Source organism: Podarcis bocagei, assembly GCF_964188305.1.
Source record: "Podarcis bocagei genome assembly, chromosome: 5".
NCBI classification, from domain to species: domain Eukaryota; kingdom Metazoa; phylum Chordata; class Lepidosauria; order Squamata; family Lacertidae; genus Podarcis; species Podarcis bocagei.
The window spans coordinates 80,623,670-80,648,022 of NC_138129.1; the positions used below are offsets into that span (position 1 = coordinate 80,623,670).

The 24,353-nt window shown below is 43.4% G+C and overlaps 1 long non-coding RNA gene across 2 annotated transcripts in view; it reads right to left on the bottom strand.

The window, feature by feature from the left end:
* Window positions 1–24,353, bottom strand: part of LOC308587436 — a 150,596-nt gene that overhangs the window by 103,782 nt on the left and 22,461 nt on the right. The window contains exons 3-4 of one of the 2 annotated variants that reach the window (XR_014008380.1): window positions 21,248–21,366; window positions 4,893–5,306 (exon numbers count right to left, since the gene is read on the bottom strand). This is a non-coding gene — a long non-coding RNA (uncharacterized lncRNA). Of the gene's footprint in view, window positions 1–4,892; window positions 5,307–21,247; window positions 21,367–24,353 lie in introns of those variants that run through there. The other variant, XR_014008379.1, reaches the window with a different exon arrangement.

Below are 24,353 nucleotides of genomic sequence, written 5' to 3' on the forward strand. Positions count from 1 at the left end.
CAACCGCTGATCAGATTCCCCAAGTATCCCTTGTGGGTGACTCCAATGTGCTGACTCCAATCATAAGTTTTGTTCTTCACATTAGTGAATTTAGTTTTGTTTTTAAAATGCTCATGAAAATTCACCAGCTTTTACATGTGAATTTCTCCTAATGTACAAAATTTTATATGAAATTTCCGCCAGTTTTCCCCATGTAATTTTTGTATGCTCTTTTCACTAATATATACATTTTTATGCATGCTTTGTCCTAGTACATGCACTATCGTGGAGATCACTTGGCTGAAGAACTACATAACAAAATTCACAACGTGCGAATTTTGAAGGATTGCTGCGTTTCAGGTCTTGCATTCTTTTGGAAAGTTCAAATTAGGCAAGTTTCCCATTAAATGTAACCTGAACTGAATTTCTTCCCCATCCCCAACTCCAAGTAGCATAAAGTAGTGGACACATGCATCTTGGACTCTTCGTTTCTTCAAGACATGCTCTTTTGTGGCGTATGTGTATTTTGGTGCACAAATTGGGCACCACTGAAATGAGAGCAGCACAGTTCTTCACCTTTTTGTGACCCAGTTAACTGAACCTGCAGATGGAGAATTGGCAGACCACCTGTTTTTGCTGCCTGCCTAGGACTGGAAAAAACAAGGAGCAATGCCCAACACCTGTAAGACATGGCTGTTGGGCTGTCTTTAGCCTACTGGGGCACAAACAGTTCAAGCAGCAGCAACCAGTACAGGCTAAATGCTGAGCGTCTTCAGAAACAGCAAGCCGTACTATGCAAGATTGTGGCAAGCTTAGGTTACAGCAAATTCCACCCTGCACATCTCACATTAGAAGTCACTGTGCACGAGAAATTCCTTAATGCTGTATCTATCATGTAGTCAAATCCCCTTTCTGCTAACAGGGGTGGAAGAAGAGAGAGGGCTCCCTGTTTTCAAAATAGCGCAGCGATCCTGGTGACAGCATCACGCCCCTCGGGAGAACTGCCACCTCAGACTGCGGCCCAGGGGAAGCCAAATCAAATTGCCCCATATTTTGTGCATGAAGTGGGCATGTGGCAGGCGTGACTGAATGTTTTCTGACAGCTCCGTTAATTCAGGGCCCATCAGATGACAGAGAGAATGATTTCTGTAATTATTTTTAGGCATAAGATCCATAGTCAGCTCTGTTAGTGCGTGCTTTTGAAACTGCTTGACATGAAATACTGTTAGGAGTTTGAGGAGGGGGGAAGTCGGTTGCATCTGAGATTCTCCTAACTTCTGGATCCAGCAGGTGTTAAAATATAAGCCCAGCTGGCTTCCTGTGTTGAGGTGAAGCAGCAAGATGGAGAGAGAGAGAGAGAGAGAGAGAGAGTAATGTTTGATTTCTGTTTGAATCCAAGGCTGTAGTTAAGGGGAAAACAGGACCCTTTGTGAACCCCTCCATTGTAGGCTCAGGTTGTGTGTGTGTGTATATATATATATATATATATATATATATATATATATATATATTTGCTTTCGTAGATTTTCACGGGTACAGGAATGCAGGTTTTGGTGTCTTCGGGTGTCTTCCCGTGTAAGAGTTGGGGTGTCTAGGCGACGTTTCGACGAGGTCTCACTCGTCATCTTCAGGCTGGTGCTTTCGGCTTCTTGTTACTGGAACAGAGCAGGATCTCAGTGTTTGAGTTCCTATAAATACTGTTGAGGGGGTGTGGTGTATAGCCTCCAACGTTCTGGGCAGAGAGGAAGTTCCCAGGTTAGTGTGCCTTTTCTTCTTTTGTTCATTAATTACTTGAGGGATATCTTGAGTGATTTCTTGAGTGATATTCTGAGTACCACTTAGGAGGGTCATTAGGTGTGGATTAGTTGCTAAAGCTTTCGTGTCTTGACCTCTTGAGCTTGTGAAGAGTTTTTCTGAGAAGATGGCTGTACTGCAAATAGTTGTGCTCTGGCTTGGCTTCGTGTATAGGGGCGAGCTGTGGTTTTGTGCCCTGTGCCAGCCAGATCTGTGTAGGGATTGCAGGGGGGTGCAGCATCCGGAGGTGCCACTATGGTTTGGCTACTGGATGGTGTCTGTAATTTATCTGTGGAGAGGGTCTGGGTTTGGGTCTGGTGTGGTTGATTGGAGATGGCGTTCTGTGTGCCTCTGGTTCTGGTGTCGGTTTTTGTGGGGAGGGCTAATTTCCAGATGTCTGGCAGGCGGGACGTGTCGTCACGCTTGTTCATGTTGTGAGGGTGTTTCTCTATCTCGATGGCTTCCATGATTATTCTCTTGTGGTGATGTTCCATGTTAAAGAGCAATTTGGAATCTGCAAAATTAATTTCGTGTCCTGTTTCTTTCATGTGTTGGTAAAGAGAGGAAGTTTTTTCTTCTTTTTTGACGGCATTCTTGTGTTCTGCGATACGTGCATTTATTCGTCTGTTTGTTTGTCCAATGTACGTGGCTGGGCAGACTTTGCAGGGTATTTCATAGACCCCTTGGTTTTCTAACTGGATTTTATCTTTGGGGTTTCTGAGGATATTGGCTATTTTTTGGTTGGTGCAAAAGGCTGTTTTGAGACTCTCATCTCCAGAACCAAACGCCTGGCTGACAAAGACCACTTGACAACTGAGTTACAGAATCTCTCAAATGTGTTAATCGCCAACGGATACCAGCAAAACAGGGTTACGAAGCTAATCCAAAAAGAAACACCCCCCAAAAACCAAGACACAGAAGAAAACAATGGCATGGCCCTCCTTCCCTATATCAAGGGCACTACAGATAAAATTAGCAAAATCCTCCATAAACACAATATCAAAACAGCCTTTTGCACCAACCAAAAAATAGCCAATATCCTCAGAAACCCCAAAGATAAAATCCAGTTAGAAAACCAAGGGGTCTATGAAATACCCTGCAAAGTCTGCCCAGCCACGTACATTGGACAAACAAACAGACGAATAAATGCACGTATCGCAGAACACAAGAATGCCGTCAAAAAAGAAGAAAAAACTTCCTCTCTTTACCAACACATGAAAGAAACAGGACACGAAATTAATTTTGCAGATTCCAAATTGCTCTTTAACATGGAACATCACCACAAGAGAATAATCATGGAAGCCATCGAGATAGAGAAACACCCTCACAACATGAACAAGCGTGACGACACGTCCCGCCTGCCAGACATCTGGAAATTAGCCCTCCCCACAAAAACCGACACCAGAACCAGAGGCACACAGAACGCCATCTCCAATCAACCACACCAGACCCAAACCCAGACCCTCTCCACAGATAAATTACAGACACCATCCAGTAGCCAAACCATAGTGGCACCTCCGGATGCTGCACCCCCCTGCAATCCCTACACAGATCTGGCTGGCACAGGGCACAAAACCACAGCTCGCCCCTATACACGAAGCCAAGCCAGAGCACAACTATTTGCAGTACAGCCATCTTCTCAGAAAAACTCTTCACAAGCTCAAGAGGTCAAGACACGAAAGCTTTAGCAACTAATCCACACCTAATGACCCTCCTAATTGGTACTCAGAATATCACTCAAGAAATCACTCAAGATATCCCTCAAGTAATTAATGAACAAAAGAAGAAAAGGCACACTAACCTGGGAACTTCCTCTCTGCCCAGAACGTTGGAGGCTATACACCACACCCCCTCAACAGTATTTATAGGAACTCAAACACTGAGATCCTGCTCTGTTCCAGTAACAAGAAGCCGAAAGCACCAGCCTGAAGATGACGAGTGAGACCTCGTCGAAACGTCGCCTAGACACCCCAACTCTTACACGGGAAGACACCCGAAGACACCAAAACCTGCATATATATATATATATATATATATATATATATATATATATATATATATACACCATATGTCCTAAGGACATCACAGTCTCTGATGTGCATTTCCAAAAGGAAACACGAACCCTAGGTAAGTGGAACCCCCGGAATCTCGCACCATTCAGAGATCAGGTTGGTGTGCAGCAATACACATGGATAGTTTATGTGCTACCCCTCTGGATAAAGCCTTTGAAAGGCAACATGTCTGACTGCATGAACTTCTACTGTATTGCTTGTCGGGTGGGAATGAAGCAAAGATATGCAACTGGCTGATTCTCATCCAAGACATCTCACTGGAGTGCAATCTCATTCAAAGCCTTGCATAAGCATGCTTTCCCTTTCCTGTAGCTAAATTGAGTCTGTCTTGGATTTGCTTCGGTGTTAAAACTTTGATAGGTTGCTTTTGTAAACCAAGATACAGTCAAAGATTCCAGGAACATGTGCTAGCAGAAACTATATCATCTATCTATCTATCTATCTATCTATCTATCTATCTATCTATCTATCATCTATCTATCTATCTATTATCTATCTATCTATCTATCACCTATCTATCACCTATCACCTATCACCTATCACCTATCTCTATCTATCTATCTATCTATCTATCTATCTATCTATCATCTATCTATCTATCATCTATCTATCATCTATCTATCATCTATCTATATCTATCTATCATCTATCATCTATCTATCTATCTATATCTATCTATCTATATCTATCTATCTATCTATCTATCTATCTATCTATCTATCTACCATCTATCTATCTATCTATCTATCTATCTATCATCTATCTATCTATCTATCTATTATCTATCTATCTATCTATCTATCATCTATCTATCTATCTATCTATCTATCTATCTATCATCTATCTATCTATCTATCTATCAATCATCTATCTATCATCTATCTATCTATCATCTATATCATCTATATCATCTATCTATCTATCTATCATCTATCTATCTATCTATCATCTATCTATCTATCTATCTATCATCTATCTATCTATCCCTGTCCATGCTAAAATATTTCTTGATCTGCTGTTGATGGGGCGTTATATTTCTGGGTGGCAGGCTGAGAGGAGCACCCCTTCTCCTTCTCCATTCATGATATTTGACCTGATCCTTATATGCTGCTTGCTTCAGCATTTAATTGCTCATTTACTAAACACAGCATCACCCCGACTTTCCCTTCTTTCTTAACTTGCCATGCCATCCACTTTGGGATCTGGCATTGGAACAGAACATGACCCAAGCAGTCCTTCTGACTCCCATTCACCCTTGTCTATGCAAGGTGATACCTTCACTCCAACCAGATAGTAAGCATTTGAAAATAAAATGCTCCGGCAGCATTGCGATGAATTCGAAGCTACCAGGAACTAGCTACAATTGATAAATTAGCTGTTCCTTCATTGGTGGCACATCTGGAAAACAAAACTGTAGATCACTTCCTGATGTCGGCATTCCCAGAGATGATAGTTACAGATCTGGAAGCAAAATGCATAATACAGTTTCAGTGGGGTGGGGTTACATTTGTAGCAGAGCCGACAGAAACCTTTTACAGGTGCAGCTGTCTGCTCTGATTGAGGAGCTTCTTAGAACTTGGTAAGACAAATTCAGAGGCTATGCAGTTTCATTTTTCTCAAGTCTCAGAAATGTTTTGATGCTTGCCCATCTGTCCCTGGAGCCTTAAAAATCCCCCTTAGGTATGAATGCCTAGCCCTGTTTGAGCCGAAATTAACGCCTGGGACTTGGACTAACAAAGGTTGGCTTTTTACTAATGTTAAAAAGCAAGGTCTGAGCATGTGCAGAACCTTTTAAGAGCTAGTGTTTAATTCATATTGAATCTGAGTAGGGCGAGCTGAATTATTCATTCGTTAGTTCGTTCAAATCATTTCATCCCACCTTTCCAAAATCCAAGGCAGACTACATAAAACTTGTAAAACAGCAGAAGAAAATGTAAATGATATAAAAAGAAGACACTTTTTTTTTAATGACAAAATAGCAAAAGCAGCCACTGTGAAAGTGGGCTTCTTGTCCTTATGCCTGAAAAGATACTATTGAGAAAGAGTTAACAGTAGTAAAGGTGCAATTGTGTGAACACTTTCTTGGCAGTAAGCCTGATTGTACTGGATGGGACCTAGTAAATATACCGTATTTTTCGCTCTATAGGATGCACTTTTTCCCCCTCCAAAAATGAAGGGGAAATGTGTATGCGTCCTATGGAGCGAATGCAGGGGAGAGGCAGGCAGGAAAAGCCCCCAAAAGCCGCACACAAGCTCCGCGCGGCTCTTGCGGGTTTTTCCTCAGTCCTTTCTCCCTCCTGGTGGAAAAGCCCACAAGAAAAGCTCCTTAAAGGGTGCGCGGCTCCTGTGGGCTTTTGCGGGAGGTGGGGGTATTGCCATAGCCACACGCAGCCTCTCCCTGCTGGAGAGGTTGCACGGGGCTAAAGAAGCCATAGCCCCGTTTAGCCTCTCCCGGCTGGAGAGGTTGTGCGCAGGTATGGCAGAAGCCTCTTTAGCCGTGCGCAACCTCTCCAGCCGGGAGAGGGTGCGCGGGGCTAAAGAAGCCATAGCCCTGCTCAGCCTCTCCTGGCTGGAGGGGCTGCGCGGGGCTATGGCAGAAGCCAAAACAGCGAGCGCTGTTTGGAAACAATTATAAGGACACAATAGGGAAAGCTGTTCAGGTGGAGAGTCTGTATTGGCTTAAAATACCACAAGAGCCAAGATTTCATTGTACTAGTCTTAACAGGTGCTTTTTAAAAGTATTCAATTCTTATTACATTTTTACAGAGTCCATAACTTCCTGCTGCCACAGTGAGAATTGTAGATGTGGAAAATGGTTTCTAACACACACGCACCCATGGAATGGGAAAACAATGTGCAATTGAGGCAGCTCCTTGTGTCTAGATGGTGAGAATTAGCTGATAATTACCCTGAGAAAGGCAGCTTTCGTTCAATTTGTATTTTGCATATAATAAGCACTACTCGAAGAGCTTCTTCATAAGCTCCAGCTGCTAGGGTGAAGTTAACCCTATAAATTAGTGAGTGGAGATGCACCTCTAGATTGTCATTATTTCAGACCCTCCAAGTGTCCCTATTTTTCAGGGACAGTCGTGGATTCACAGAAGTCATCCGGGTTTCTGAATTGATCCTAGAATGTCCCATTTTTCCTTAGGATGCCCCTATTTTCCTTGGAGAAGTGCTGGAGGGAATGGTAGGATATCCCTATTTCCATTGGAGAAATGTTGGAGGGTATGATATTTAATGGGAGGGATTCAAGCACAGATCAGAAATTTAAGTTTGCACAGTTAAAGTAGATTAAATGTGCAACACAACAAGCCCATTTCAAGAAATACAATGTATATAATTCAACGGTTTTATTAATTTTGTTATGTTGTTATTGGGGTGTAGGGGGTGTTAGAGGAGAGGTGGGGAACACAACCCTGCTCCTTCTGGGGTAGCTTGCCCACCTTTGGTCCAGAAGCTGTCAGCATGAGACAGAAGCCACACCTTGGGGATGGTTTCAACTGGCCGACTAAACCAGGTGAAGGTACTCAATGGGTCTTAAAGCCTTACTGAGTTAGGGACTTCCCCTGTGTGCAAAGAGAGGCTCTGGTGGAGTGACCAGACGAGACCTATCGTGATAATCTCTGTTTCTGATTAAAAGATATTCCATGCTGCTACAGAATATTGATACTTTTGCAAAAGTTTATTATCCTTCCCCAGTTACTCTATACGTATGCCAGAACAACAGATGGCATCTAGCATAAACCTCACATTGTAGACAGAGAGAAAAGGGAGGCTGAGGGCTGCTTTGATGTATCATGGATCAAGTATCATGGATCACCTTAAAAATATATATATCCATTTTGGTTTATTTGGTTTATTTGTCAGAAGCCTGACATTCCGGGCTCCTTCTGATGGGCCTGTCTAGTTGCATTCCTTTGGGCAGGCAGGGTTTGGAAGAGAGAGTTTTGGAATGGGTAGCAAATGCCAAATGTAGTTTCAAAGATGCATGTGGGAAAGTGTTTGCATACAGTTGGGAAGAAACAGGGGATCTTGGTGTGGTCTTACGGCACCAGCCACATTCAATGAAAATGTGGTGGCTCTGCACCTGTGGAATTCTTTAGCCAGAAAAACATGACTGGTCCTTCAATTTGAGGGTTTGGTTTTTTAAGAGGGGAGCTTTAAAATCTCATTTATTCTTATTTCCTTTTTCTTGATGGTTTTATGACACCGCTTTTGACGTTAGTTTAAATCTTGTAGCTGAGGTATAATGAAAAGATGTCAGTTTGTTGTGTTTTGAAACAGTTGTTTTTATTCTGTCTCCTTTATGACACTTTTTTTTTTTAAAAAAAGTATTGTCACCTGCCTTGGGATGACAGCCTAAAAATACTATAATGAACCAATAAATAAAAAGACCAGTAAAAAACAGATGCCCCAATCAGCTCTATACTGAATTCTAACAACAACACTCATTTTCAGATATATATATCTACCCTTGGTTGTTTCAGCATTGTGGAAAAATCAGGAAGTTATTTTACCAAAGAGCATCTGTAATTAGTGTGATAAAGATGCCTACTCTACTGCCTCTTTGGTAGCACTTAGATTCTTCTACTTTAAAAACTGCATTTTGAGAGTCAGGCTGAGATCCAATCCGCATATATTACATTCGAGCTGCATATTTTACTCACAGGACTCATACCCACACAAGTCAATGGAAATAATTCTTCAGCAGGCTGTTGCTGTTGTTGAAACAATAATCAGGACTTGGGGGATACCACAGTGCCTCCATCTGTGCTTAGCAGATGCTGATTTCTACAGGAGTCTTGCATTTTAGGGAACTCCTGCAGAAACAAAACCCGGGATCTTGAAAGCCTGTGAAGGCTCCCTTGCCTGGGATTCTGCATCACACCTAATTGGGATGCTGAGGAATACTAAGAAAGGATATTATCTGCTCTCTGTATTTATTCCCTGGTTAAGCAATGGAGGGAGTGTGTGATAGCTGCCAGGATCTGCTGAATTTGTTCGTCTGAGGTTGATTTCTCCCCTGTTGTCACAAGTTTTTATGGAATTTTTTTTCAGCCATTTCATTCCTTAAAAAAAAAAGAAAGCCCAAAGTTTCTTCTTGTTTTGTGTTGCTCTCAAAGAGTAAATCCAAGCAACTTGCACTGCCAGCCTGACAGATGGGAGTGATTGTTGGCGTTTACAAAAATGTGCAAAATATAAGACTCCAGTGTATCTCGTTGGAACAAGAGAAATACTCCCCACTGCAATCTGGAAGGCTGGGGGAGTGGCTAGCAGATGGTGAACTCATGTGATACATGCATCACCTATGGGGTTGGACAGGTTTTGCCCAAATTTAAGCCATCCCATCCAGTGCCCATTTGCAGCATTGCCTGACCCAAAATTCCTCCCTTCATTTCTAAAAGTCTCTAGCCCTTGTAGAACCAGGAATCTGAGGCAAGATGCACAGGAACTATTCTTCAATGAAAACACTTGTGTTTATAGGGCTTCATGTGGTGGAGGAGATTGCAAAATATCTTGCTCGCAACACTTCTATGCAGACAGGAGCACGGGAATGGAAATTCAGAGTGACTGTGGTTGTTTGCTAGGCAAACAAACAAAGCAGCTAGCTTTTGCCTTATTCTGCATTCTTTCCCAAGCTGGAGACCGTGTTTCTAAGCACACCTCATTTGCCAGGTGAAAAAAAGAAGCAGCTATGACACATCCAGCACTTCGTGGTAAAGTCTGGCCATTTCACGGTCAAAGTTTCTGCTCAAACTCCTGGCTCAGTTTTGTGAATTTCTAACTGAATTGTGTCTCACCAGACATCTCCCACCATCAGGAAAGCAGTGAAGACCAGACAAGCTGCCTCTCCACCACCCTGGCAGGCAGCTTCCCCCTTTTCACTTCAAAGCAAGTCATGGTCTTTGTAGCTTGTTGCCTGCCAGTCAGCAGCCCAGTAGGCAACACCTCTTGCTCTGCATTCCAAGTTGGCTAGGTAAAGGAAACAGGTCTCTCTGCCCCACACCACAAAGTCTAATAGGCTTTGAAACCAGGATTTGTCCATTGAGTCCATTGAGTCCAGCATGCTGTTTTCACAATGTCCTACAGGATGACTATGAGGAGCACGCAAGAAGGACTTGAGTAGAACAGCAACTGGCATTCAGAAGTATAGGGCCTCCAGCAGTGGTGGCAGCACATAGCCATTGTGGCTAATAATCCATGAATTCATCCAGTTCTCTTTCAAAGTCCTCTTTTTCTTTCCTTTGTCCTTTTGTTCCTCCTCTCCTTTTTGGTGTTAACCATGCTTCGTGTCATAGCTGCACAGTGTTGTTGTTGTTTAGTCATTTAGTTGTGTCCGACTCTTCGTGACCCCATGGACCAGAGCGCGGCAGGCACTCCTGTCTTCCACTGCCTCCTGCAGTTTGGTCAAACTCATGTTGGTAGCTTCAGTGGCGTATCGTGGGGGGTGCAGGGGGGGCTGGCCACACCGGGCGCAACATCTGGGGGTTAGGGTTAGGGGGCGCAAATCCACGGGTTAGGGGGCGCAAATTACTTGCCTTGCCCCGGGTGCTGACAACCCACGCTACGCCACTGGGTAGCTTTGAGAACACTGTCCAACCATCTCGTCCTCTGTCGTCCCCTTCTCCTTGTGCCCTCAATCTTTCCCAACATCAGAGTCTTTTCCAGGCAGTCTTCTCTTCTCATGAGGTGGCCAAAGTATTGAAGACTCAGCTTCAGGATCTGTCCTTCCAGTGAGCACTCAGGGCTGATTTCCTTAAGAATGGGTAGGTTTGATCTTCTTGCAGTCCATGGGACTCTCAAGAGTCTCCTCCAGCACTATAATTCAAAAGCATCCATTCTTCGGCGATCAGCCTTCTTTATGGTCCAGCTCTCTGCACAGTACTTTAGCTAAAACCACACTTGACAAGCCGTCTTCTTCTTCTTCTTCTTCTTCTTCTTCTTCTTCTTCTTCTTCTTCTTCTTCTTCTTCTTCTTCTTCCTGTGTCTGAGAACCATCATTTGTTATTAACCCTGGCCAGCTAAAATGCTAGCGCAGATACACAACCGGTCATGGTTAGCTCTGAGAAATGGAAAGGGGCATAGAATTTGCATACAGGAGTGGAGGAGAGGACAAGGCATATGTATTACAAGGCCACTTTGATTAGGTGATCAAGCAGCCTTACATCCCCGTTGGGCTTGCGACATCATCCTACCCTGGCAAAAGGATACCACTGGCGAGCTATGTGTTAAGCAAGAGTGTTTCTAATCCGTTTTAATCATGTAGGCATTCCCTCCTCAACGCCTGAAGCTATTAGGTAAGGCAAGAACAATGCTTCTTTTAAATTAAGATGGTTTCATTTCAGACTGCGTTAAGCCCTGAGATCTGATGGGCTATAAATAGAGACAGGCAAGCCATTAGATAACAAGCAGAAATGACATTCATAGCAGGCAGTTCCACATCCTCATCAAAAATGTGCTGAAATGACAACAGCGAATGTGTATTAGGAATTTAATGTAACTTGCTAGTGAATTGTTATTGACCTTGGCCTTAAGGTCCGAGTTGCCTCTGAGTTTGCATTTTATTCTGCCTCTTGAGCATGCAGTGCAACGCCTGGAGCTGAAGGGGGGGAGTCTCAAGCCCACAATCCCCTTAAGGAGAACAATGCGAATGTAAAAGGGGACGGAGGAGGATAAGGTCACCTGTGATTTCAAATTTAATTTTCTAATTTTGAGGCACAGTTAAGTCAGAGGCTTAGCTCTTCCTGCTGAGGGGCAAACCTTTGTCTGAGCTGCATACTCTTGAAAAAAAAAGAAGAAATCCCTTTTACAAAGATAAGAAGATGTTGGGCAGAAGAGCTCTGTTTTAGCCTCCCCCCCCCCAACATACTGTCTTTTTGTATGTGAAGGGATTTTTATCCACACTGAAGAGAATTCAAAGTTGCATACAGAGTTAACAGTGACTTGAGATGAGATCCTACCCCAGACATTTCATTGCAGAATTTAACTGCAAGGAAACTTACAACATAATCCTTCTAGGACAGGGGGTCTATAACCTTTTGACCCCATGGGCACATTTGAAAACTGGAGGAACTGTCACAAGTGACACACACATGCAGATGCCACAGCCAGGCACACACAACAACCACTTCTGCTGATTGCTTCTCTCAAGTTTTTTTTTTATAATATTTTTATTGCATTTTTTCAGACATAAACAGAAAACAGAAAGAGAAAGAAAAAAAAAGAAAAATGTAAAAGAAGATAAAAAAGATCATAACCCTTCAACAGCTTATTCCAACTTTCCATCGAACTTCCCCGCATCTCCCGCACAATGCATTCTTAATAATAAATTTATCAGCAAATTGTAACCTTGTTTCATGTGTTTCTTTGGTACTTTCAATTGCAATTTAAGTTTAAATCCCTTATTGTCCGTTTACTCTAAAAACAAAGCGTATTATCCTTTTTAACATTTAAACTTTGATCCCTTCAATATTGTTTTCCAATTTCATAAATATTGCACTCTCATTGCTGGGGCTAGCATTTCAAATTATGCGTCATTTTATAGTTCATATAACTTATAAAGTTTTTGCAAATAATTCTTAAATTTTTTCCAGTCCTCCTCCATTGCTTCTTCTCCCAGGTCTCGGATTCTGGCAGTCATTTCGGCCAACTCCATATAGTCAATCAGTTGCGTTTGCCACTCTTCCAACGTGGGTAAATCTTGAGTCTTCCAATATTTGGCGATCAGAATTCTTGCTGCAGTGGTAGCATACATAAAAAACGTTCTATCCTTCTTTAAAACCTTTTGGCCGACAATACCCAAGAGGAAGGCTTCCGGTTTTTTAGGGAAGGTGTACTTAAGCACCTTTTTTAACTCGTTATAGATCATTTCCCAGAAGACCTTCACTCTTGGGCAAGTCCACCAAAGGTGAAAGAATGTTCCTTCAGCCTCTCTGCACTTCCAACATTTGTTATCAGACAAGTGGTATATCTTAGCAAGCTTGACTGGGGTCATGTACCACCTGTATACCATTTTCATAATGTTTTCTTTCAAGGCATTACATGCCGTAAATTTCATACCGGTGGTCCATAACCTTTCCCAGTCTTCAGACATGATATTGTAACCAATGTCTTGAGCCCACTTTATCATGGCTGATTTCACTGTCTCATCCTGAGTATTCCACTTAAGCAGCAAGTTATACATTCTCGATAAAACCTTGGTCTTTGGTTCTAACAACTCTGTCTCAAGTTTCGATTTTTCCACCTGGAATCCTGTTTTTTTATCCAACTTAACAACCTCGTTAATTTGGGCATAGTGAAACCAATCTTGCACCTTATCTTTTAAGTTTTCAAAGCTCCGCAACCTCCAATTGTCACCAACTTTTTCTATTAGTTCCCAATATTTCGGCCAGCCGGCCTCCATATTGTGTTTTTTCCTCGCCTTAGCCTCCACTGGTGATAACCACCTCGGAGTCTTACTTTCAAGTCAGTCTTTGTATTTCAGCCAGACCATAAAAATTGCTTTCCTGACAATATGGTTTTTGAACATTCCATGTGTTTTTGCCTTGCCGTACCACAGATACGCATGCCATCCTAACGAATTGTTAAAACCTTCCAGGTCTAGGACATCTGTATTCTCTAATAAAATCCAATCTTTCAACCAGCAGAAGGCTGCCGCCTCGTAGTATAACCTTAAGTCTGGCAGGGCAAACCCCCCTCTTTCTTTGCGTCAGTTAGTATTTTAAACTTTATTCGGGGCTTTTTGCCCTGCCAGACAAACTTTGAAATATCCCTCTGCCACTTTCCAAAACATTCCACTCTGTCCACGACCTGCAAGGTTTGAAATAGAAACAACATTTTTGGCAAAACATTCATCTTAACAGCAGCAATTCGGCCCAGCAAGGAGAGCTTCAGTCTCGACCATGTTTCCAAATCTTTCTTAACTTCTGACCAGCATTTCTCATAGTTATCCTTAAACAAGTTCAAATTTTTAGGCGTCAAGTTTACCCCCAGGTATTTCACCTTCTTAACCACAACTAACTCTGTTTCCTTCTGAAACCCCTCTATTTCTAAGGGCGTCAAGTTTTTCCCCAAAACTTTAGTTTTTTGTTTGTTCAACTTAAATCCTGCCACCCGACCAAATTCTTGTATCAGTTCCAGAACTCTTTTTGTACTAGATTCTGGCTCCTGTAATGTTATTACTAAGTCATCTGCAAATACTTTCAGTTTATATTGTTTCACTCCGACCGTGATCCCCTGTATTTGCCGGTCCCTCCTGATCATGTTCAGCAAAACCTCCAGGACTGATATAAATAGTAGGGGGGATAGGGGGCACCCCTGGCGTGTTCCTTTTTCAATATGGAACTCCTCTGTCACCACATTGTTCACTATCAACTTAGCTTTTTGTTCTGAATAAATTGCTTCTATACCATTTTCAAACCCTCGTCCCACTCCCATCCCTTCCAAGTTTTTTTTCATAAATTTCCATGATTGCTTCTCTCAAGTTTAATCTCAACAATAGGAGACGAAGCCTATGAGCACCAAAGATCTCTGTGGTAACACGAGCTTGCATGGACACCACACTGATAAACTCTATTCTGTGATATTGTCACTAGTAAACAATGTCCCCAAAATCTAGCTACTTACTTTTTCCATAGTTGCCCCCTTCTATATACAAGAAAAAGGCTCGGGCAAAAAAAATACCCATAGGCACATACCTCAAATCCCAATTGAATCTGGTTTGGAAGTATTTTTGTCCTGATCAATGTAGCTACTTGGGTTAACTCCCCACCAAAAATATGTAACAAATATTCCATAGGGAAGCACATTTCATCAAAAAGAGGCTGGGATAAAACATATCCCAAAATTTTTGAACTGATTTCTGTAGCTGGGACACTTTTTCTCTCAATAGAAAGTACTGAGGGGTTGTTTTTATTATTAAAAGAAGTTGCAATGGTTTTTTTCAGACACAACTGACCCATAGTAATAAACTCTAGTGCCTTTCCTCAGACACAGGTTGTTTGAAGACACTGAATTTGCCTTTGGGTAGGAAATTGTCTTCCAGTAAACACCATCTGTTGGTTAAAAGAAAGTGGAGTGTTGTTGTTTTTTACATCTACAACACAAAGTTTATAACTGATGTCAATTTGTTTAGATGGCTTTGTGGATTGGTCAACAGATACTTCTAAACTTCTGTGTTTGGAGATAGCATACCTTTGTGTTTCAGATGTAGGCAATGGGCAATAGGGCAGTGATGGTTCTCCTTATGGTCTTGGACTCGGTGGTGGCTGGTGCCCATTGGGGTTGGTAGGGCTGAAGGCAGGGAGACCAATAACAAGTGGTACCTGAGTCAGTGACAAGCAGAGCCTGGGCCAATGATAGGTGGAGACTGAATCAAGTAATTCTAGACCTGCCCCCATCCGTCTCCCAAAGGAGGAAGAAACTTACAGGCAATCCCAGTGAGGCAGATTGAGGGTGGTGGGGCAGTGTCCAGTGGTTCAGGGATGTTTGGAGTTATAGTAATGCAATATCTAGAGGGCCACAGCTTTCCCATCCCCACAAGATAGGATGGCTCTCACTGATACATTCTCCTCCTGGCCATTACTGGAGACAGTCTAATGTCATATGAGATGGGCCTTCATCTGGCGCAGCAAGGCTGTTATTGCACTTATGCAGTTTAGCCAAAGAAACATAGAAGAAGAAGAAAGATTTATGGGCCTCAAGGCTTTCTCCCATTTTAGAAATGCAAGCGTTTTTGGGAGACAATTGCAATAAGTGGAGCTGTTTTTTTTAAAGTTTCTTATTATTGATCATTTCTAGAAATGCTATTACAGCTCAGAATCTATTCTCTATTTGGTATGGCCCAATCTACTGGGTATTACACACACTCTTTCAACAGGAGAATGGTAAGGCTTTGTTTTTTCCCTTAAATTATGCACAGTTCCCAGGTGTGGCTCTGTATTCTCTTACAGCTAAAACAAAGGAGAAGCAAATTTCAACTTCCTGTCCTATTGCTTTTGCTTTAGAAATGGCAGAACAGTGTGCCAATATGTTTATGGGCCTCTGAGGATCTGGGAAACAATGGGGGCGGGGGACAAGAATTTCATTTTCTCTGAAGCAGAATGGAACTGTTTATTTCATATAGAGAAACTCGCATTGAGTTTTGATTTAAAGGGAGGCCTTCCAAAAAGTACAGAGTGCAAGCAGAGACTGGAAACAATCAATAGTTCCAGTTACCCCACCCAAATAAGTGTTAGGATAGAAGCACAATTGCCTATATATAGCAGAGGTGGGGAACCCTTGGCTTTCCAGACAATGCTGAACTTCAGGCATCATGATCCCTGGCCATTGGTCATGCTTGCTAGGGTTGATGGGAGTTCTAGCTCAGCAATGACTGAAGGACCAAAGGTTCCACACTGCTGGCCTACAATGTATCCTTTCATCTGATGATTCATAGGGGCAATGCCACCCAGTATGCAGCCCTAAACTTCTGTTCCCATAAGACTCAGCCCTGGTCTTCCTTCACCTGTGGCAATCCTGCAAAACATGTTTGAGGAAGAATTATTTCACCTCTTCACAACCTGCTTGCCTCCTGGTCTTCTTCAGCATCCATTCTGAACAATGTCCCTTTCTCCTCTAGAGATGCACACTATAGCCTCTCACAAGTCTCCTCATTTGGGGGGAGATTTTGTGTCCGAGGGGGGAATCTATCAGTGCTGGTACACAATGGAACAGATACCACCATATGACTTTTGTCCCACCTATGCATATTTCTGATCATGCCACAGGAGCACAGGGAAGATGTTTTGCAGGGGTTCAAAAACATGTGAGTTCAATTCTCTTTATGGTCCTCTTGAAGTTATATAGTGATGGGGTATGCGTGGGAGGTGAGTGATAATGTCAGTGGTCTAATCTTTAACTTAAACATATTCTAGCATAGGTGTCCAAAATTTTGACAGTTCTTCTTTCCAGGCAGAATCCTCCAATCACAGTGGCCTGGAGGCGGGGCTTGTGGAAACATGAAAGAGAGGGACAGGGAGTCGCCATTTGCCTGTGCTTGCTCTTTTCTGTTCGGAAACAGAACACATGCAGGTTTCTCTGTGTTTTGCCATTCTGCAGAACAGCAGCAAAAACACACACCATCTTCCCAGCCATCTGACAGTTCCTTTAAGTATTTTAAATATATTCTACGCTGTTTCTACCAAACCCACCTTCTCCCTGTTAGATTAGATAGGAGTCAGGCTGTGTCCGTAGGCCTTTTAATTGCCCTCAAAGCAAGAATGCTTTCCCCCCTATCTGTCTGAAATTTGGCAGGGCCTGAATACGTCATGCCAAATTGGATGGAAAACACAAAAGGTAGAGGCAGCAGAAGAGCAGCTGGGTCTCTGTTGAAATCCATGGTAAACAAAAACAAATAACAATGTGCATAAGGATAATTAACAGGATTTGTTATGAAATAAATTCAATTCCAACAAATTGGACTAGGGCAGTGTTTCCCAACATTTTTTGGGCAAAGGCACACTTGTTTGATGAAAAAAATCTCGAGGCACACCACCATTACAGCCCCGTGACGTCAGCGTGCAGCATCACGCCAGGAGGGACGCACGAAAGTGTAAGTTTCAATTTTTTTTCCTCCCCCTTGCCGGGGAACCTCCAAGCTTTGGGGGTGGGGGGGGAGGAGGCAGCAAAGCGAGGCAGGAAGGAGAGCACGGCTTGGCTGGGTGAGCTTTGGCAAGGGCAGGGAATGAGAGCCGCGAGGCGGGCGCTGCGGATGGAGGCGCTGCCCGCCGAGCTCGCAGGCAGCCAGGCAGGCAGACGGCGAGAGCACCATGCTGGGCGGCCTCTCCTTGCCGCCGCCGCCGCCCCGCCTCTCGCCGCCCAACTCGCCCGCCTCCCTCCAGGCAACATCTCGCGGCACACCAGGCAACATCTCGCGGCACACTAGTGTGCCGCGGAACAGTGGTTGGGAAACACTGGACTAGGGAACCCAGTCAGATGGGCAGGGTACAAATAATGATGATGATGACGACGACAATGAAACAAATGAAGTAATAAAACAACTGCACTCCCTTTGAATACCCCTTCAAAGAGTGGGTATTCCATGGGCAATCATAGCTTTATTGCAGCCTTTTCCACTTTGTTGTCCTCTGCCTCCTAGGAGTACTGGCTCCTATTATCCCTGCCCATCAGCCATGCTTGCTGGGACGGATGTTAGTTAGAGGCCACCATGAGAAGACCCTGCTGGATCAGGCCAATGGCCCATCTAGTCCCAAATCCTGTTCTCACAGTGACCCACCAGATGCCACTGGGAAACCTGTAAGAAGGATTTGAGCACAGGACCATTCTTACCTGCTGCCATTTCCAGCAACCAGTACTCAAAAGCTTTGTACCTCTGTTTACAATGGAGAAGCAATGTGCCAGGAAGCATACAGTGCCAACATTTAGATGTTTTGTGCCAAGGAAATCCCCATTTTGTGGAATGGGGCTATAGAGGGGTTTGGAGCTCCAGTCCTTCAGCATCAGGCGTATACAAATACTTTATATTCTCAAAGCAAGTGATCTCCTTAATGCTGCAACTGCCCAATTCCTGTGGAAATGACATCCTCTGACAGAGCGTCAGTGATAACCATTTCTATTTCTCAGTTTCCCACTAGGATTTAAATTAGAATCTGTTTTGCAGATAGCTGCTTCGGAGCCGACATTCCTAAGGCAAGCTCAGTCCTGCAGTAATTGCACTGGCTCGGATTTGTTTCTCTAAACCACCTGCCACTTTGGCTCCTTCTTTATTTATTTTTCCTGGTGGTGGTGGGAGAGATGGCAGATTATTTCCTCTCTGACATCAGCTATCTTATGAAATACCCCCAGTGTGTGCCTAAGCACGAGGTCCTACAGGCAAGCAAACTCGCACAAGTTAAGCAAACAGGAAGCGCGATGAAAGGGAACTGTGTGATCGCGTCTCATTACAGTGAACTAGCTATTTCATTCATAGACACCACTTCACTTCTTAAAAAGTAGCCAGCTTTTGCGCTGGCTTTTTGTAAAGAGGCATGTAGTGCCCAGATGCTCTGCAAATGTGGATGTATGCAGCTCTTTCTGTGTTGGTCAAAAGAGCAAAATGAGCAGCATTTGGCCATATCAAAACCATCTGAGTGCTCGTACCTAGGAGGAACTAAGAGACTGAGCTGTGACTCAGGAAGCCTTTGATTCAAAGCTTGAACACTTCCAGGAGCTCACTAGCACCTAGTAACTAGCTAGTAAGCAAATCCCTCTCAGCATCAGCCCCCCTATGCAATATTGGGAATAATAACACTGATCTACCATAGAGGTAGATCAAAGGTTCATTGGCCAGGAATGACTGCATGTGTGGAGTCATTAAGAAGCTGGAACCAGGCCAGACAGTAGTTTTCTGGCTGCCCAGCAAAAATGGAAGCCACAGAAGACCACTGCCAATCTGTTCTCCCAACTGGAAAAGTTTGGCATAATCCCCAGCATTTCATAAGCTTCAAAAGAATTGCACAGATCCCATTGTATAGGTCCGTAGCTCATGCCTTCTCTTCTCACTTGCAGGAAATTGTTGCAATACTTACTAGTGCAAGCGCAAGAAAGCAAGCTTTGCTTAGAAACAGCGTGGTATGTTTATAGACATTGGCAAAGTCCCTTCCTTTCCTGCCTGTGTGAAGACTGGAAAGCAAAATGTTCTGAAAGTATGCATGTGGACATGGTAAAACTGCTTATTTCCAACATGGGTGGGAAGACGAGAAACCCCCACCCCCGCAATGCACTGTGCCCAGGTTTTATCCAAGAGCATCTATACACTCACAAAGGTTTATGAGCTCTTTACTGCTGCCACGATCAATCAGTGTGGGTGCTTAAGGACATACATGGCACTTTAATGAAGCATATAATTGTACCGGTCATCAGGGCAGAGATGATTTTTCCATACGCAATGAATTATGTTAAAGTAGGGGAACATACTACATTTAATTTTAGAAGATCATCAATCAATGGGGTTTAATGTTATTCATTCGTGTTTTTTTCCCTGGAAGAAGGAAAAGTTGCCTGATGTGACTGACTGTGCCAGCAAAATCCAGACTAAGCCAGCCAAACATAGAAAATCATGAAGCTCAGAGGTCACACCAGAGCACTGAAGGTCCAGCACTCTTGTGGTGTAGTGGTTAAGAGCGGTAGTCTCATAATCTGGGGAACTGGGTTTGCGTCTCTGCTCCTCCACATGCAGCTGCTGGGTGACCTTGGGCCAGTCACACTTCTTTGAAGTCTCTCAGCCCCACTCACCTCACAGAGTGTTTGTTGTGGGGGGGGGGAAGGAGAATGTTAGCCGCTTTGAGACTTCTTAAAGGGAGTGAAAGGCGGGATATCAAATCCAAACTCTTCTTCTTCGTCTTCTTCTTGTGCAACCCTCTGATAAACCCAGACTGCCAGTGAAGACAAGAAGGTCCTCCGGGGGCTTGTAAACAGGGCTGTGTCAGAGCGTCAGGGGTCCAGCACTCTGGCACAACCCTTTGAGGAGCCCAACGTGCCAGTGACGTGTGTATGTGATGTCATACACATGTGACATCACACACACATGACGACGCCCCCCCCATGTTGGGTGCAATTCAACATCTCTGTGCTCCACCCACTTTTGACTCAATTGTATAAATGATGAATAAAATACTTATTGCTCCAAAGAGACAATGTAAACAGATAAGCCGCCGGGTTCTCTGCAGGCCTCCTCAGAAGTCAGCCTTTGCTAACCTCATGCCCTCTAGATGTGTTGGACCTCAGCTCCCATGCTGGCTAGGCCTGAGAGGAATTGCAGTCCAAGACGTTTGCAGGACACCAGAAGGCTGGCTTAAGTTTACAGCATGAATGTGTTTTTTACAGCCCATATTCTGCCAATTATGCCAGTTCTTTTTTTAAAAAAAGAAGTGTATATGAAACTGTTTGTATTCCTGTGGCTAAAAGCTGGCTTTTGACACAGTTGAATTACCATCGAAGACATCTCCTTGGAGAGAGAAGCAGAAGATGGCATGTCAAGCATGAGGGCATTTCGTAGTGTGCATTATAGATGAGCACTTATGGCGAGCAGGTCGAAAGGGCACCATTATAATGTACTCCATTCCATACCATCTTTTTGGAGCTTTTGCTTTTGGGCTTTGCTTTATATTACCTACCTGCGCCTGCTCTAACACAAAGGCGGCTGCCAGGCCATTTCCTTGCACATGTTACTGACTCAAAGCTGACTTCCACCATATTTCCTCATCTGTAGGGGTGAGCTGTCATGGCACTCAATGGTGGGGGAGGCAGAGAACCTCTGGAACACGAGGCAAAAGGCCATAAGCTGACATTTTACTGGGCATCCATCCCACCTCCTCAGTTCACATAGAATTTTCTCCAAAGGGCTGCTTTGCTCGACTCACCTTGCATTTTGATGGCTTGGGTATCTCTGACCTCAGAAGAGTAACCTGTTATTAGCTTGCTGTCTGAGAGCTGCAGAGTCGCTGTTCCTCACTATTTCCCCTTCAATATGTTTCAAAGCCTGCAGGGAACGAATAAGGTTGAGAGTCACTGTTGTATTTTCAAGTAGCTTAATGAGGTTAGTGACAGACTTGGGAAGAGGTCACTCGACTGAAGCTTTCTTTTCTTTTTAATAATCTTTTCATTTTGTACCAAAATATCCAATGCTGTTCACACCCAAGAATGAATGGGCACTTAAACCAAGTATTAAGATACCCCTTCTACCTCAGAGATGGGGGAGGGGGGACTTTCTTTTTACAGACTTGGAAAGAGGTCACTTGATTAATAATAATAATTTAAATGGAAACTGAAATTGAAATTGAAATACTTTATTGTCACTTGTACAACTTATATACAGTGAGATTACATGGGTACTCCCCACTCAGCTCTCTTAGTCTTAATTCCGCTCGTTTCCTGACGCACAACCACCAAACCCAAAAGTCAGTTGCCATGTTGTTATCTTTTCATTCAGCGGCCTAATAGCCCATGGATAGAAGCTGTTCTTTACCCTGTTGGTGCAACAAATCATGCTTCTATAGCTTCTGCCCGAGGGCAAGAGATCAAGAAAGTGCCGGCCAGGGTGTGAATCATCCCTGAGAATTTTCCTTACCCTCCTGAGGCAACATTCTTCATCCAGTGGATTCATGGGACAGCCCATAATATCTTGTGCTGTATTCATCACCCTCTGTAGGCACTTTCTATCAGTTGATGTCAAACCAGCATACCACACCGTGATGCAGTATGAAAGGACACTTTCTATTGTGGACCGGTAGAAGGATGTTGATTGACATCGTTCTTTCGCAATGCTCTGAGGAGATGGAGTCTCTGTTGAGCTTTCTTAAACACCTGGGTTGTATTGATCTTCCAAGTAAGGTCTTCACTGAGATAAACTCCTAGGAATTTAAAGGAAGAGACTCTCTCTACACAGCCCTCCCCGATGTACAGAATAATAATAATAATAATAATAATAATAATAATAATAATAATAATAATAATAATAATAATAATAATAATTATGTACTGCCCATCTGACCAGGTTGCCCTGGTCACTCTCAGTGGCTGCCAGCTACTAAAGTGTTCTTTTCTTTTCAGTAAGCTTTTGGTTTTGTACCAGTCGTGTATCAACAAATACTGGTGAAATATCCAATACTATTCATTTTGAGGTATGATCTGGCCCTTAAGCACAATAATATATAGTCCCTTCTCCCTCAACAGTGGAGAAGCACGTTTCCCCTCTGCGGAGGGGCATATTCCCTCAGTGTTAATCTGTCAGGGGTTGCATGCTGGCAGTGGGCGGGGCCAGAACCCAAAATGGTCTCCCTCTCTTTCTGCCACTCACTATCTGCCGTATCTTGACAGCCACATGCAGTTAAGCCAAAAGCTGCCTATATAGAGAGAAAGAGAACTATGAAAACTACCAAACCCAAACTGTTTGTGTGCAGTGCCAAAGATTTCAGTGGGGGTGGAGGGGGAAGGGGAAAGCACATTCTTTATAAAAAGAAACAAATTGTATACTATTTTTGTTGTCTCTCTTAACCGTGTCTGTTTTATAGATATTGATCCTCCCAAAGGGCAATGAAATTTCTCAGTTGCTCCATAACAACTCACAAAAAGGCTGTCGCTAGGGTCAAATATAATTGTTTTCTGACTTATGGTTCTCAGTTTCAGCCACCAAGTTCTTCAAATATTGTAGCTTAAATATCCTAAAGGGACTTGAGGGTCTCTTCTTTGGTAAGCATGATATTTTTCATGATGCATTTTTGAAGCAGTGCATTCCAGGGGCTGTCTTTGAATTTTTCCAGTCGTGTATTCTTTCGATAAGAGTCAGTGTAAATATATGTTATGTGCTTCCCAACATGTATTGGCCAGTCCCACAGGCACGTTTACACTCTATAACTCATTTAAATGACAATTTCAGCATGATGTGCTATCTATTTAGGAGTTTTTATAAAGCTGTATGAGAGCTTATTTTCCTTTAGGTTGCTTTGTGTAGACCATAGCAGAACAAAAGTTGGGGACATGTCAAGGCTTGAGAATAATCGAATAACACAACTAAGAAATGGTTAAATCAAAATAAAACATACTTAGGAAAAACAAAATATACAGTGGTACCTCGGGTTACATACGCTTCAGGTTACAGACTCTGCTAACCCAGAAATATTACCTCAGATTAAGAACTTTGCTTCAGGATGAGAACAGAAATCATGAGGCGGCAGCACGGCAGCAGTGGGAGGCCTCATTAGCTAAAGTGGTGCCTCAGGTTATGAACAGTTTCAGGTTAAGAATGGACCTCGGGAACGAATTAAGTTCTTAACCTGAGGTACCACTGTACATTTAAGAAAGCATGAAAATGGGAGAAAGATGTTTGAGGCTCAAATCCGAGGCCAACTTATGGGAAGCAAGCCGCTCTAGACTCAATGGGTCTTACTTCTGAGACTTCTAACAATTCCCAGCACCCTTAACAAGCTATAGTCCTCAGAATTCTTTGGAGGAAGCCATGACTCTCAAAGTGATATAATATTGCTTAAAATTCATAGTGCATATAGGGCCTTAATACAGTGATCTACCCAGTGGTGTAGCATGGGGGGGGGGCTCACAGGGGCGATTACCCTGGGCTCAAAATTGTCAGGGGGCACAAAATTTCAACACTTGCTGCTGCCTTAATACAGATGCATACAGTGGTACCTCTACTTGCGTTCACCTCTGGTTACGTATCTTTCAGGATCCATACACGGCAAACCTGGAAGTGTTTTTCTGGGTTTTGCCGCATGCGCAGAAGCACTCTACGTGCTGCGTGCATGCACAGAAATGGCACCTCCGGTTGCGAATTCCTCGGGATGCGACTGGAGCTCCAGAACGGATCCCGTTCACAACCGGAGCTACCACTGTACTTCTGTTGCTGGGCTCTGTTGAAAACTGCTTCTTCATGTGAACCAATAAATGACATCTCCAGACAACATGTGCACATACTCCATTCATTTCTTTCCCACCCTCTACACATGGCCTCAG